Source organism: Lupinus angustifolius, chromosome LG14, assembly GCF_001865875.1.
Source record: "Lupinus angustifolius cultivar Tanjil chromosome LG14, LupAngTanjil_v1.0, whole genome shotgun sequence".
NCBI lineage: Eukaryota > Viridiplantae > Streptophyta > Magnoliopsida > Fabales > Fabaceae > Lupinus > Lupinus angustifolius.
In genome coordinates this window covers 11,303,034-11,318,650 of record NC_032022.1, presented here as the reverse complement: position 1 = coordinate 11,318,650, position 15,617 = coordinate 11,303,034, and positions in this window count along the sequence as shown.

The window sequence follows — 15,617 nt, the reverse complement described above, 5'->3', positions numbered from 1 at the left end:
AAGTTTGTCTATAACTCATCTCTAGATATTTTTCACTATGAAATCCAAGTTTCGACGTTCTAAATGTAACCTTAAATTGGGAGATTATTAATCGTCAGCCGAGTTTTAACCGAAAATACTCAGACATGGTTTTAATCATGATGTTTCATCACAATAGTCACATCACCTATTCATGAGTCAAGCTTGCTTGTTGAATAAGCAAAAGTACAACCACTTTATCATCATGATTTCAATCACTTACATAATCTCCTAAATCATTCATCAACTTCTTACACTACCATGATTCTGGGGACCACTTTGATCTCCCCTCAAATCTGATTTCCCCCTCTATAAAAGAAACCCCTTGGCCTTGAGGGAGAACATTTTTTTTCCTCACTTTCTCACTTTGCATTCTAAGCACTTTTAAGAGATTTCAAGGTATTTCTCTTCTTGTTTTCTCAATCTCTCACAATTATCATCTTTTAGTATGTTGTTCTAGATTATGTGATCAACACTATTAACCCTTGTGGTTGCTTTAGAATGAAGTGTGTTGAGATGACCATAGAGTTTTATGGAACCAACTTAAGTTAGCTTACTTTAAAGTGGTAAGTTTAACCTAAGAGATCTTGATTTAAAATGTTAACTTTTGATTTGTTATTCTTGACTATGTGATCAACACGATCCACCCTTGTGGTTGCTTTAGAATGAAATGTGTTGAGATGACCATATATTTTTATTGAATCAACTTAAGTTAGTTTACTTTAAGTTTTGATATGTTGTTTTTGATTATGTGATCAATACTATCAACCCGCATGGTTGCTTTAGAATGAAATTTGTTGAGATGACCATAGAGTTTTATTGAATCTACTTTATTTAACTTACTTTAAAGTGATAAGTTTAACATAAAATATCTTGATTTTAAAATATTGTTTTTATGAATTAGATCAACATTATCGACCCTTGTGGTTGCTTCAGAATGAAATGTGTTGAAATGATCATAGAGTTTTATCGTTCAAAAGTATTAAATCCACTTGAGTTAACTTACTTTAAAGTGGTAAGTTTAACTTAAGAGATCTTGATTTAAAGTGTTGACTTTGGTTAAGTAACTTACCGTAAAGTGGTGAATATGACTTAAAAAGTCTTCATGAAAGTATTAATTTGTGTTAAAGTTAAAAGTACAAGATTTGTTAAAGTCTTATTTTAAAAAGGATTGTTTTCTTAAACAAGACTTTCGATGATAAAGGATAGTTCAAAAATATGTAATCTTGAATCAGATGGATGAAAGTGATTGAGTCCATGATAGGTTAAAAGATGTCTTAACCTAAGGGCTATCATGCAAGAATTTTAACTCGCAAACCTATTGATTCGTTCTTGTGTTTATCACCAAGGGAACCACTCACGCAACACTCTAAGGTGAGGGATAATATAGCGTGACACAATGGTGTCAGGATATGACATCTGGACCTCCTAAACTACCTTAAAAGTTTGGAGTTGTCTTAAGTATTAAGAAATCTCGTACTTAATCAATTGTTTGTCTGTTAGGATTAAGTACAGATGATCTCTTAAGTCATATTGTTTAAGTTATTGTTACACCCCGATTTTTGGCTGCATGACCTTATTAGAGTCGCCACTACATTTTTTCAGTCAAAAAATGTAGAAAAATCTTTTGGCTCAATCGCATTGTGTCTTGGACTTTGATATCCAAGTTCGGGGGTCGATTACAGACTAGGGAAGGTATTAGCACCCTAGTTGCCCGTTTGAACGGTACCCTTACTACATTTCATGGATTATTAACTATATGTTTACCAAAAAAGAAAATATTTTATTTTATTATGTCTGACAAGACGTGATCTTGGTCCTACGTATCCCTTTTGGAAATCAAGACTATGTAGTTCTTTAGGTAGAAAAAGTTTGTTGGTTGAGTTAATTTTATTTCTTAAAAAGAGGTTGCATTTAAATATATTTTTTAAATATGAGTGAAGCATAACCCTTACGTCTGATACCGCATCTCATATTAAAATTTGGTTAATAAGTTCTGTTTTTTGTTTTAAACATTTTTTTTAAAATGAGCGAAGCATAGTCCTTACGTCTGACACAGTATCTCATATTAAAAATTGGTTAATAAATTCTATTTTTTATTGACTCAGATCTTTATTTTATATTTTTCAATAAGTTTTAAATTGATATGCAGTGAGAAACTAATTAATTACCTATCTTGCTTCAAAGAGTGTATTGTTTATACATTTACCTTTTTGAAAGAGTGCATTGTTTATACATTTTGCTTCAAAGAGTGTATTGTTTATATTTTTCAAAGAGTGTATTGTTTATACATTTACCTATGTAGTTATAGTTATAGGTTACAATCATAATAATTATTAATACTAATGCAATTGTTGATAACAATAATAAAACTATTATAAATGAAAGTAATGAAATGGCGTACTTTTCACATTGATTCCAACAACAACGAAATATTGCAACTCCCATGAAAAATGATGCAAAAAAGGCTAGCCAATGCCAAAAAGACATGTACCGGACAAAATTAGGTGTTTACAATTATGTCTATGTGTGGAGTAATGATGTAGTTATTCATGGATGAACATTACTCGAATAATTGTAACTATGAAGGAACGACTATCCCTTGAGATATTCTATTTTATGTATTCTAAAACTCCATGTCTGATGGTCATAATCAATTACCATGATCGATAATCAATTATTGATATCAAAAATCAAAATCTTGTAGTTACTGTAACTAGGAGTAATCGATTAAACCATTTACATAATCGATTATCGATGTTAAAAATCAGAATCTTGTAGTTACTGTAACTAGGAATAATTGATTAACATATAACATAATCGATTATCAATATTCTAAAATCTCCCTGTCTGATGGACATAATCGATTACCTAGTCTAGTAATCGGTTATCGATATCTGAAGTCATAATTCTTTTAGCTACTATAACTATGAATAATCAATTAACCTTTGGCATAATCGATTATCAGTGTTATAAAATCGTCTGAATGATGGAAAGTATGGGAATGCGAGTAATACAAGATAAAATACTTTAAAAATGATTGATGTCCCCAAAGGTGAAACAAATACCTATCACTAGAGCAGAAGTAAACATTATCTACAGATAGTATGGGTTGTTGGTGATAACGGGATTACTTAGGGCCCTCTTGACATGGTCGTCAACTAGTATGTCATTAAGGGCGAGACCCAAAAGGTTATGTTTACCACATTGCGAGATCGTCTGACCATAAGTGGCTTGGCCATTGGCCGTCCATGGTTATTCAGCGATGATTCATCGTGGTGAGGATATTATTCCTCTTTTATGTTATGACGTAAGATCGGGCACCACAAGAAGCATTCCTTTCGGAGATGTCTTCGGCTGGGCCGATCATGTAAAAATAAATAATGATTAAAAGATTTAATCAACCAACCTCGGTTAGTGTGCATACTCATTATGAACAATGAAGTAGTGGAGATGAAAGTTACGATAGACGAATGAGCTCCAAGATGTTGAGAGGGACGACGATGGTGGTGATGCGTCAGCAAAAGCCTTGAGGGAGAGTCTAAGTGAGATGAGTCCCCTGTATTCCTGGATGAGGTATTTTGTTGGATCATACAGTTCTCACAGTGCAAACTAGACAATATCTGACAACCCCTTTTGCAATTATGATCAATGAGAGAGATGCCCAGAAAGTGTTTGATATGACACCATCCTAAAATGGACAGTTCCATTGGAACAGATAGATCATATATCCTTGCAAGAAATAAGTTGTTGCGTTCAAATCGGCTTGTTATGGGACATGTACTCTAATTTATTTCCGAATAGTTTATTGAGAGGATATCAGTGTAAGGATGGATGAACTAAAGATAGCATTCATATATTGAACTCGTGGATATTGACCCTCATATCTTGAGTTACAAACATCATTCATCATCTACATTTATGTATGTGATAACATAATATGTATAGTATGTGTGTTATGTCTGGATGTGATATTCTGTATAATTCCACTCCGTTGATGAAAAATATTAATTAGATGTCTTACTCCCTTTCTTTCTACTTGTATTTTGGTACATGTCCTTGTTCATATGGACAAATCGATGCAAATTCAGAGTTATCAATTCTCGATGTCCCGAGAGCTGGAGATGGTGTACGACAACACCACTATACACTTTTCATCTCACCATGTAGTCATAGAGACTTCTTTCACTCTACCAGGCCAAAGACTGGTACCTACTGCGTCATCCATCCAGTCTTCGACTCATTGGGGACTAGCTGTTGTAGGACCGTCAATGAAGCGAAGGAGTTTGACTGATGTGACCTGTTCTACACTACCAAGGAGAGTCGCTCGGCGTACAATACCAGAACCGCAGGCGTATGCTAGGACAATGATTAGGTCGTGGGGTTCTGCCTATGATACCATGGAGGATATGGAATCTGAAGCTGACGATTCTGTGGAGTTGGTCTGCATAGAGGACTATATCGAGGTGATAGATCTCTCTTTGGACTCTGAGCTGGAGGAGGACCCGAGTGAGGGTTCTAGTGCCCCTGTTAGTGTTGTAGCTAGCTGTTAGGAGCTATTTCCTTTTGCTTTTTGATTTTTGGGGTTAGGGTATCTGTGTAGGGTACTTTCGTAGTGTTGAAGAATTCAGACTATTTTGTATAGCTTCAGTTGGGCAATGATGAGATTTCACCTTATATTTTGTACTGGCATTTTACTTGACCAAGCAACACCTCGTTATACGTGTTGTAGGGTCAAGTCTAATTGTTAATGAAGAAGTATTCAAGAAAATATTGCATCATTTTTAACCGTCATTGATTTTTCGCAGTTTATGTTACTAAGAACGTGATGTCTCGAAAAAGAAATGAATATAAGTCACACAATTTTTAATGATATATTAAAAAAAATCACATTTTAATCACAATATTCATAAAGTAATTTTCGGGACGTTACAAATATAACCCAAACTTCAATATATTTATAAACATGATCCTATAAAATGTGGTTTGGGTTAGGTCTAAACATAGGCCCGTAAAATAGTTTATGACACTTTTGAATTTTATTTTTTATTTTTCGGATCTGGTATATAGATAGCAATGGGTACCCGAATTTATGGATTACCACCGGTAATACTCACAACAGGTCGGGTCTGGGTCCTTGTTTTTGGATCCACGAGTAGTTGGGATCGAAGATCTTGAAATTCATTGTTGAACGTGTTCGAATTTGAGTAATAAGGTACCTAAACTAGTGGGTACCCAGACCCGCAATTCCTAAATATATATTTTGTTATAATTGTTATGTTATATTCTTAAACAATAATGTTATATTTGTTAATCTATAATTATGAAGAAATGTTATTGATGAATGAATATTAGAGGTATTAAAGACAACCAAAGATGCATACTTGACCGAAGGAATTGAAGTCTTGGTTGAGGAAACTGGATGTTGGCCGAGGAAGACAAGCCAAGGATGGTTCTGGCCGCATCGCATGGTTCACGAGAGACTGGCCAAGGAAGGAATTGGGCATTGGTACACTGACTAGCCGTTTGGCCCTGTAGAGTGTAATCTGTTTTAGGTTTCCCTTTTTGGGAGTTTGTTTATTCTGTTAGGCTAGTTAGTTAGAATTAGTTTCTTTAAATAGATTTGTGTATGTTATACTTTCAATCAATGAAAATAGATGTATTCTTTCACAAAACGCAATATGGTATCAGGAGCATAACTCCGCTACAAAATCTCAACTGACAAAGAATTTTGGTCCATTCTCTTCTCATCTAATCTTCGCTTCTTTCTCCCTTGAAATGAGCTTTATTCATTCACCCACCTTCCATCCTCAACAATGGCAGAAGATCAAGGTCAAGAAGGTGACCTACCAATTATCACGAATTCGTATGAAACATAGAGTCCATACTACATGCATCATGGAGAGAACCCTGGATCAACCTTAGTAACACCTTCACTAGATGGAAACAACTACCAATCTTGGAGCAAGGCAATGAGGAGAACACTGTGATCCAAGAATAAGTATAGATTCATAGATGGTTCACTCACAACAAGGCCTCCAACATATCCAAATTTTGATATTTGGGAACGATGCAACAATATAGTTATCTCATGGATCACGAAATGCCTAGCCCCTGAGATCTCTCAACATATTATCTACATAGACAATGCACATGGTCTATGGCAAGATCTAAATTAAAGATTCTCAAAGGGGGACTATTTCTGAATTTCAAAGCTATTACAAGAACTCTATTCAATAAAACAAGGGGATAGAAAATTTTCAAGCTTTTTTCACATAGTTAAAGACTCTATGGGAAGATCTTGAACCCATAAGACAAATGCCATCATGCCTATGGGTAGTCAAAATGTAGGTGTGGAACGATTGACAAACAAGGCATTTTCTTTGCTTATCCAGCAAGAAAGGCAACTAGTAGGGATGAATGTGATCAATCCCAAGGTTTTGTTGAATACTGCCAACAATAGAGCACAAGGGGACCAAAGTCAGCAATGGAAGGCTAAACCCAATTTTGGAAGAGGAAACAACACTATGGCTATGGGCAGATGCATTAACAAAAACTATGGGAATGCAAAACCAAATGGCATCAAGATCTGCTCTTTCTGTGGCAGAGAGAGACACTATGGAGACATGTTATTTCAAGCATAATTTCCCACCTAATATGCAGCCACACATGCCAAAACAGATAAGTGGATTTGTTAACACTGCAACACCAAACAAGGGCAAGGAACATGTGGATTCTGATGATCCAGAAAATACTGCACTAAATTTCAATTTTGAACCAAAGCAATATGCTCAACTAGTCACTATTTCAAAGCATTAGGGAGGGAACCTCTGAGCATAACATCAATCAACTCATCATAGATCCCAGACCAACAAGCAAAGGCAATACAGACTCAACAAATCAGAATCAAGAAGTAACATGTAAGAAATCATTATGGATTCTTAACGTTGGGGCCACTGACCACGTGTGCCCCAATCTGAGTAAGTTTGATACCTTTCATGTCATAAGGCCAATCACTATAACTTTACCAAATGGTTACACCACATTGGCAAAAATCAGTGGAACCATCACCTTAACAGACTCACTAGTCTTACACAATTTTCTTTATATTCCTGCCTTTAAATTCAATCTTATTTTCATTCACAAATTGACTAATTCTATGCATTACACTCTAACTTTTGATGGTTCTAAATGTTCCATCCAAGATATGACTTCCTTGAAGAGGATTGGACATGCTAAAGTTAGGAATAGTCTATATGTCTTAAAGAAACTATTGAAAATAACATACCTAAGGAACACATTGTAAACACTATATGCACTTATGATTCTTTTGATTTGTGGCACTATAGGTTAGGCCACCCATCCTATGATGTACTGAATTTTGTTTACAAAGACTATGCTTATATCAATTCTAACATGAATAAGATTGCTTGTGATTTTTGTCACTTAGGAAAATAAATCAAACTACTTTTCCTCAATAATATGAATAAGAGTATGCATGTTTTTGACATTGTTCACATGGATATGTGGGGACCTTTAGGGAATTCCTCCATCCATGGCCAAAAATATTTCCTTACTGTCATAGATGACCACTCAAGACACACTTGGTTATTCTTAATGAAATCTAAGGCTGAGGCTAGGGGATTAATGATGGATTTTGTCAAAATGGTTAAGACTCAATTTGATAGACAAATAAATTGTATTATGACTAACAATGGGGTAGAATTTGACACTCCAAAATTCTTTAAGGACCATGGGATGATGCACCAAACTTCATGTGTTGAGACTCCACAACAAAATTTTGTTGTGGAAAGGAAACACAGGCACCTACTAAACATAACCAGAATTCTTCTGTTCCAATCTAAGCTGTCGAGATCCTTTTGGAGCTATGCAGCTCAACATGTTGCATATCTAATTAATAGGTTGCCTAGCCCTGTCTTAAAGCATAAGACACTATTTGACCTATTGTATGGAAAAAGGCCCAACCTGCTTGAGACTAAAGTTTTTGGATGCCTATCTTTTGCATCTACCTTGACTCATCATAGGACCAAGCTTGATCCTAGGGCCAGAAAGTGCATCTTTCTTGGCCATAAGAAGGGGACAAAAGACTTTGTTCTCTTTGACCTTAGGACTAGAGAAATAATTCTCTCAAGACATGTTACATTTTATAAACATATGTTTCCTTACAAGAATGTTGAGGTCAATAATGGAATGAATGTCAACAATCTTGAAAATAACCTTGAATTCTTGGAAGAATCTCATAATTTTCACCCTCTCAATACCCCTGCCGAGAACAGGAGTGATTCTATAGAATTAGAGACAAATCAGCCTAATAATAGGCCAACAGACTCTAACCTGCAATAGTCCTAGAAGGTCAGGTGGCATTAGAGGACCGCATACTTACTTGAAGGACTTTCATTATAATCTCCTTAGCACAAATAATCACAAAACCATATACCTATGTCTGATGTACTATCTTATCAGTCCATCCAACCTACACATCTCAATTACACCCTGTCCAACACACTCAAACTGAGCCAAAACATTACAACCAATCCATTACTTCCTAGCATTGGATAACAACAATCTAGAATGAACTTAATGCCTTAGAATTTAACAAAACCTGAAGCATTATTGACTTACCTGATGTTAAAAGGGCAATAAGGTGTAAATGGGTTTATAAGATAAAATACAAGTCAGATGGTACCATTGGGAGGTATAAAGCTAGACTTGTGGCAAATGGTTATAATCAAGTAGAGGGAATAGACTATTTTGACATTTTTGCTCTTGTTGGGAAACTCACAACAATGAGACTTCTCCTTGCCATAGCTTCATCTCAAGGTTGGATTTTCATCAACTTGATGTGAATAATGCCTTTTTACATGGAGATATTTATGAGGAAGTTTACATGAAAGTTCCTCAAGGAGTGATTTGTAGTGAGCCAAAAAAAGTATCCAAGCTACATAAATCTCTCTACAGCCTTAAACAAGCAAGAAGGCAATGATTTACCAAACTATCATAGTGTCTTCTTCCTTCATTAGGGTATATCCAATCTCAGCATGACCATTCGTTGTTTACCAAGAAATCAGGGATTTTTTTCACTGCCTTACTTGTTTATGTGGATGACTTGGTCTTGGCTGGAAATGACAAAACATAAATTGATCATGTCAAAAGTTTTCTTCATGATCAATTAAGAATCAAAGACCTTGGTGTATTGAGATATTTCTTAGGCTTAAAGGTTGCTAGAACTAAGAATAGTATTACCTTATGCCAGAGAATATATGCCATAGACATCTTATCTAACACATGGTTTCTAGCCTCTAAACCTGTTCCGACACCTATAATCAAAACTTCTAAACTCTGCCAAGACAATGCACTTGTTTACAGTGACCCTGCTTGCTATAGAAGATTAGTAGGAATATTGCTTTACTTGACTAACACTAGGCCTGACATAGGATTTGTTGTCCAATAATTGAGCCAATTTATGACACAACCTACTGTCACCTCATTACAAGGCACTCACTAGTGTGTTGAGATATATAAAGAGCAATCCTGGACAAGGATTGTTCTACCTTGTTCCTTCTTCTTTGCAGGTTAAGGCATTTAGTGGTTTAGATTAGGCAGCCTGTGTAGATTCAAGAAAGTCAATTAGTGGCTATTATGTATTCCTTGGAGACTCTCTTGTTTCCTGGAAATCAAAGAAGCAGACCACACTGGGGAGATCCTCATTAGAGGCAGAGTACAAGGCTTTAGCATCCACTGCTTGTGTAATCCAGTGGATCACATACTTACTCAACAACTTTCAGATAGTCTTCATCCAACTAGCCTTGATGTATTGTGATGGTGAGTCTGCAAGACACATTGCTACAAATTCTGTCTTCCATAAGATGACAAAGCACATATATATTGACTGTCATGTTGTGAGAGAACGTCTACAAGCAAAGCTTTTCCATCTCATGCCTATTTCTACATTTGGAGCAACCAGCTGACATTCTTACTAAGGCATTGGATACTTCTCCTTTCTCTTACTTGTTGTCCAAGCTTGGAGTGATTAATATATAGGGGGTATTGAAGACAACCAATGATGCCTACTTGACTGAGGGAATTGAAGTCTTAGCGGAGGAAAGTGGAGTGTTGACCAAGGAAGACAAGCTGGGATGGTTCTAGCCACATCGCATGGTTCACGAGAGACTAGCCAAGGAAGGAATTGGGCCTTGGTGCACTGACTAGCCTTTTGGCCCAGTAGAGTGTAATCTGTTTTAGGTTCCTCTTTTTGGGAGTTTGTTTATTTTGTTAGGCTAGTTAGTTAGAATTAGTTTCTTTAACATATTTGTGTATGATTATTCTTTCAATCAATGAAAATAGATGTATTCTTTCACAAAATGCAATAAGAGGTTTGATATGTTTTATTGTCTCATTTTAAATTATGTTTTCAATAAAAAGATTTATATTTAAATGACAATTTAAAATTGTGCATTTTTACTTTAATTATGTTTCATAATTGTTATTATCATTTTCTGTCCAAAATAACACACATTACTATAAGAAAGACATACACAAATATATAGGTTGTTAGAATTTTTTAAAATATTTTCTGAATTTAAGGGTACACGTGGATGTGTTGGATACTCAAGAACTCGTGGGTAGTAGACCTGTGTGTATCTACACATGTTTAAGGTGGGTCTGAATCTCAAAATGATCGAACACAACGGATCTAGATAGTATACTACTCGAACTCATTGTCATTCCTAATCGGGTCAAAATGTAGAGCAAAGGGAAGAGGGCTATATCGGTAAAATGTGGCAATTCTGCGTGGTGGCCATTAATGATTATGAGAGGGCTCTCACCATTGCAGTCCGTCATATTTTTGTTATTTGCATTCTGACACTATTTTTATGACTTCATGAATGTGCCCAAACATTGAAGGAAATCCTTCAACCAAGTTTTTTTTTCCAATGCTGTTTTTTTCTAGTATTTTTTTAATGATATACAAGACTAACTCCTCTAGAATATATTTTTCTTTAAAGACAAAACTCAGAGTAATGCATATGATGAATAACTGATATAATCATACTCAATTACTAAATTCATATCAAAATTTTGTTTATATTCATAGACATTAGGGGTGGCAATATGGGTCAGTCTGACCTGACCCGCCTTTGACCCGTCAGAATATGAGTTGGTCTGGCCTGACCCTTATTGTTAAAAGGGCTCAAAATGCCAGCCCGGCCCATATTTGGCAGGGCTGGCAGGCTAGTGGGCTGACCCGTTTTGTTTTTTTTTCAAAACACACATTAAAGCTTTTAGACAAAAGTAAATAATTTAAACAATTCATAAATGTCTTTTAAAACAAAAAATCACAAACAAAATACACAATCTCATAATAACATATTGTTTTTTTCAAAACACACATTAAAGCTTTTAGACAAAAGTAAATAATTCAAACAATTCATAAATGTCTTTTAAAACAAAAAATCACAAACAAAATACACAATCTCATAATAACATATTGTTTTTTTCAAAACACACATTAAAGCTTTTAGACAAAAGTAAATAATTCAAACAATTCATAAATGTCTTTTAAAACAAAAAATCACAAAAAAAAAGACACAATCTCATAATAACATATTGCATTAGTACAAAACTTGTAAATTCTAAATAATAAACCACCATAGTCTTAAACTTTTAGACTCCTAGTTCACAATAGAGCTTATAACTCCTAAGTTTTAAAAAGTGTATAAGAATCAAAACTATTATATTATAAATCGATCACAATAAAGTATATATATTACTTCATTTAATTTGAATTCGACTACATTAAAAATATAAATTGAAACCCAATCGAATTCAATTAATTTTCCAAAAGGAATCAAAATCACTAGTTCTATTTGAGTTTCCAATTTTCCAATTCAATTAATTAAATGTTTAAATTTGATTCAAATATCCTAATTGTTAATAAAACTCCACCTTTATCTGATAACAAGTACAATAATTGGATAAGAGTGAAGATAATAGATAAGTACATAATGAGATATTAAATGTTTATTTTACGAAGAGAAAGAAAAATTATATGCTTAAGCATCTAAACATAAGTTAAAATTGTAAAAGTTTAATCTTAATTGCAATAAGCAACATGATAGACAAATGAACTTTAATCTTAATGTTGGCCCGCCGGGCCGGCTTGGCCTGACCCTCCATGGCCTGTCTAAAAAACTGGTTGAATATGGGCTTTTGGGCTAAAACCCTCAATCCAACCCGCTAAAAACACCTATCCGAACGAGCTGGCTCATCGGGCCAAGTCCATTTTGCCATCCCTAATAGACATTAAACTCTAAGCCTTTTTAATAAATAAATAGATATAATAACTATGAGTTTTATTCTTATTTTCGTCCAATAAATATTTTTTATATGTAAATCAAACATATTAATAAGTATACAATTACAATAGTTTAAACATTGATATATTATATAAGATTTATATGTATTATTTTTATTTAATAACCAATATAAATTAATTGTAAATAATGCATTTAGAGTATATAAATAATAGAACATCTTATTTCTCAATATCATAAGTTTATAACTAATAAGGTTTTTCTATGACTAGTTTTTAGCTCATGCCTATGTAGAAGTTGCTAAATTTTATCATTAATAATATTTATAATCATTGGAAATTGACATATATACTAATTTTGAGACATTTAAGTTAAATTTCCAATAATTTATCGATGAAAATAAATTATTTTCTCATACTAAAATATAACTTATTTCCTTAAATAAATTTATTGTTTGATATATGTCTTATTTTTTATTTTTATATTTTATTTTAAAATAAAAATTTTAGAGAGAAGAAAAATAAAACACATGTCAAACAAAGAATGTAGTTAAAAAGATAAGTTATGTAATGTAATAAAATACTTTACTCTACTTAATGATTTGCTTTTTTAGAATTGAGAATTAATTTCACACCTTCCTTTTTTTGGGAATGTGAAAAGTGAATAATCAAATTAATGTTACTACATGTGTCATAATTATTAAGCAATTTTTTTAGATGCCTATCATTTGAGATAAATTGTACAATTTTTCTTGGGTTAAAGATAAATATAAAGTATTATTCTTGTTGTATTTGTACTTTGTACCAGTGTTGTGAGAACCGGACCGTATTAGATGGTCCGACTGGTTTGACCACTGACCAAACTTGAAAACGGTTTTGGTTAGCAGTCTTAACCGAATGAAGTTAGACCGCTTTGAATCAGGAATATTCCAGTCTGATCGTGTTAAACCGGAATAACCTGAGAAGTAAACTGAACGGTTTACTTAAAATTTAAAAAAAAATGAAACATTACTCTAATATTTTGTTTTACTCTGGTCCCAAAAAATATTAAGAGATGTTATTTCAATATAATTATACATAATTATTAGTTATATACAATTTTACATTTATATATAATTATATGTTTGTTTATAAAAATTATTAATTATATATTAAATCACCCGATTCGACTGAACGATTTAACCAGTTAAACCTAATACAGGAGGACCTCTTCCGGTTTGACGTCCGACTGAGTTTCACAATATTGCTTTGTACACATAATATAAATGTAAAACATGGTGTAATTATTATTATGGTGTAATTTTTACTTTTCTATTTTGTTCTTAATATTTTTTAATTTCTACAAAAAAACCCATAGAATCATACATAATCACCACCAAAACATTAATCACAAGTATAATTTAAAGTACATCCAATTAAAAATTATAATAAAATACACCGGATATAAAAAATGACATTATAATTATACAAACTAAAATATTAAAAATTAGAATATTTAATTGCATAAATTAAAAATATTGGTCAACATGGCACTCGACAAACTAGTTATAATAAAGGGGTTAATGTGCGGTGTGGATAGCAAACAAGTTAAAAGAATATATTAAGTTTGAATTAGTTAGAAGTAAATATATCCTTACTTATTCACCTCACCACAATTTTACTTAAAAGGACCTTTTCTATTATTGCAAAATAATCCTCAAAACTATAGCCAACATCAGAAGCAATTAAATGGCTCCACATGCATATTCCCTCAGTTTTAGAAATGATCATCCTCATCCTATCCTCATCCTCATCCTTATCCTCATCCTCTTCCACATGCTCATCCTCATCCTATCCTGATCCTCATCCTATCCTCATTCATATTCTTGTCCTCATCCTATCCTCATCCTCATGCTCATCCTCATCCTATCCTTATCCTCTTCCTCGTCCTCATCATCATCCTCATCCTATTCTCATCCTCAATCTATCTGTATCCTATCCTCATCCTATCCTCATCCTCATTCTCGTCCTCATTCTATCCTCTTCCTCTTCCTCATCCTCATCATATCCTCATCCCCATCCTCATTCTCGTTCTTATCCTATCCTCATCCTCATCCGCATCCTATCTTCATTCTCATTCCAGTCCTCATCCTATCCTCTTCCTCATCCTCATCATATCCTCATCCCCATCCTCATTCTCGTTCTTATCCTATCCTCATCCTCATTCTCGTCCTCATCCTATCCTATCCTCATCCTCATTCTCGTCCTCATCCTATCCTATCCTCATCCTCATTCTCGTCCTCATCCTATCCTATCCTCATCCTCATTCTCGTCCTCATCCTATCCTATCCTCATCCTCATTCTCGTCCTCATCCTATCCTATCCTCATCCTCATTCTCGTCCTCATCCTATCCTATCCTCATCCTCATTCTCGTCCTCATCCTATCCTATCCTCATCCTCATTCTTGTCCTCATCCTATCCTCATTCTTATTCTTGTCCTATCGTCATCCTCATCCTCATTCTACACCTCATCCTATCCTCGTCCTCATCCTCATCCTATCCTAATTCTCATTCTCGTCCTCATCCTATCTTCCTCCTTATCCTCATCCTCATCCATATCCTACCTCATCCTTATCCTCATGCTCATCCTCATCCTAACCTCTTCCTTATCCTCATCCAGTTCCTCATCCTCCTCCTCATCCTCATCCACATCCTATCCTCATGCTCATTCTCGTGCTAATCCTATCCACATCCTCATCCTCATTCTCGTCCTCATCCTCATCCTCTTCCTCACCCTCATCCTATCCTCATCCTCATCCTCATGCTCATTCTCGTCCTCAGCCTATCCTCATCCTCTACCTCTTCCTCATCCTATCCTTATCCTCATCCTCATCCTCTTCCATATGCTCATCCTCATCCTCATCCTCATTCACGTCCTCATCCTATCCTCCTCGTCATCCTCATCCTATCCTCATTCTCATTCTCGTCCTCATCTTTTCCTCTTCCTCATCCTCATCCTCCTCTTAATCGTATCCTCATTCTCATCCTACTCCTATCCTCGTCCTACTCCTATCCTCATCCTCATTCTAACCTCATGCCCATCCTCTTCCTCAACCTCATTCTCATTGACGTCCTCATCCTCATCCTCATCCTCATCCTCCTCCTCAGCCTATCCTCATTCTCATTCTCGTCCTCATCCCATCCCCACCCTCATCCTCATCCTATCCTCATTCTCAATCTCGTCCTCATCCTCCTCTTCATCCTATCCTCATTCTCATCCTCCTC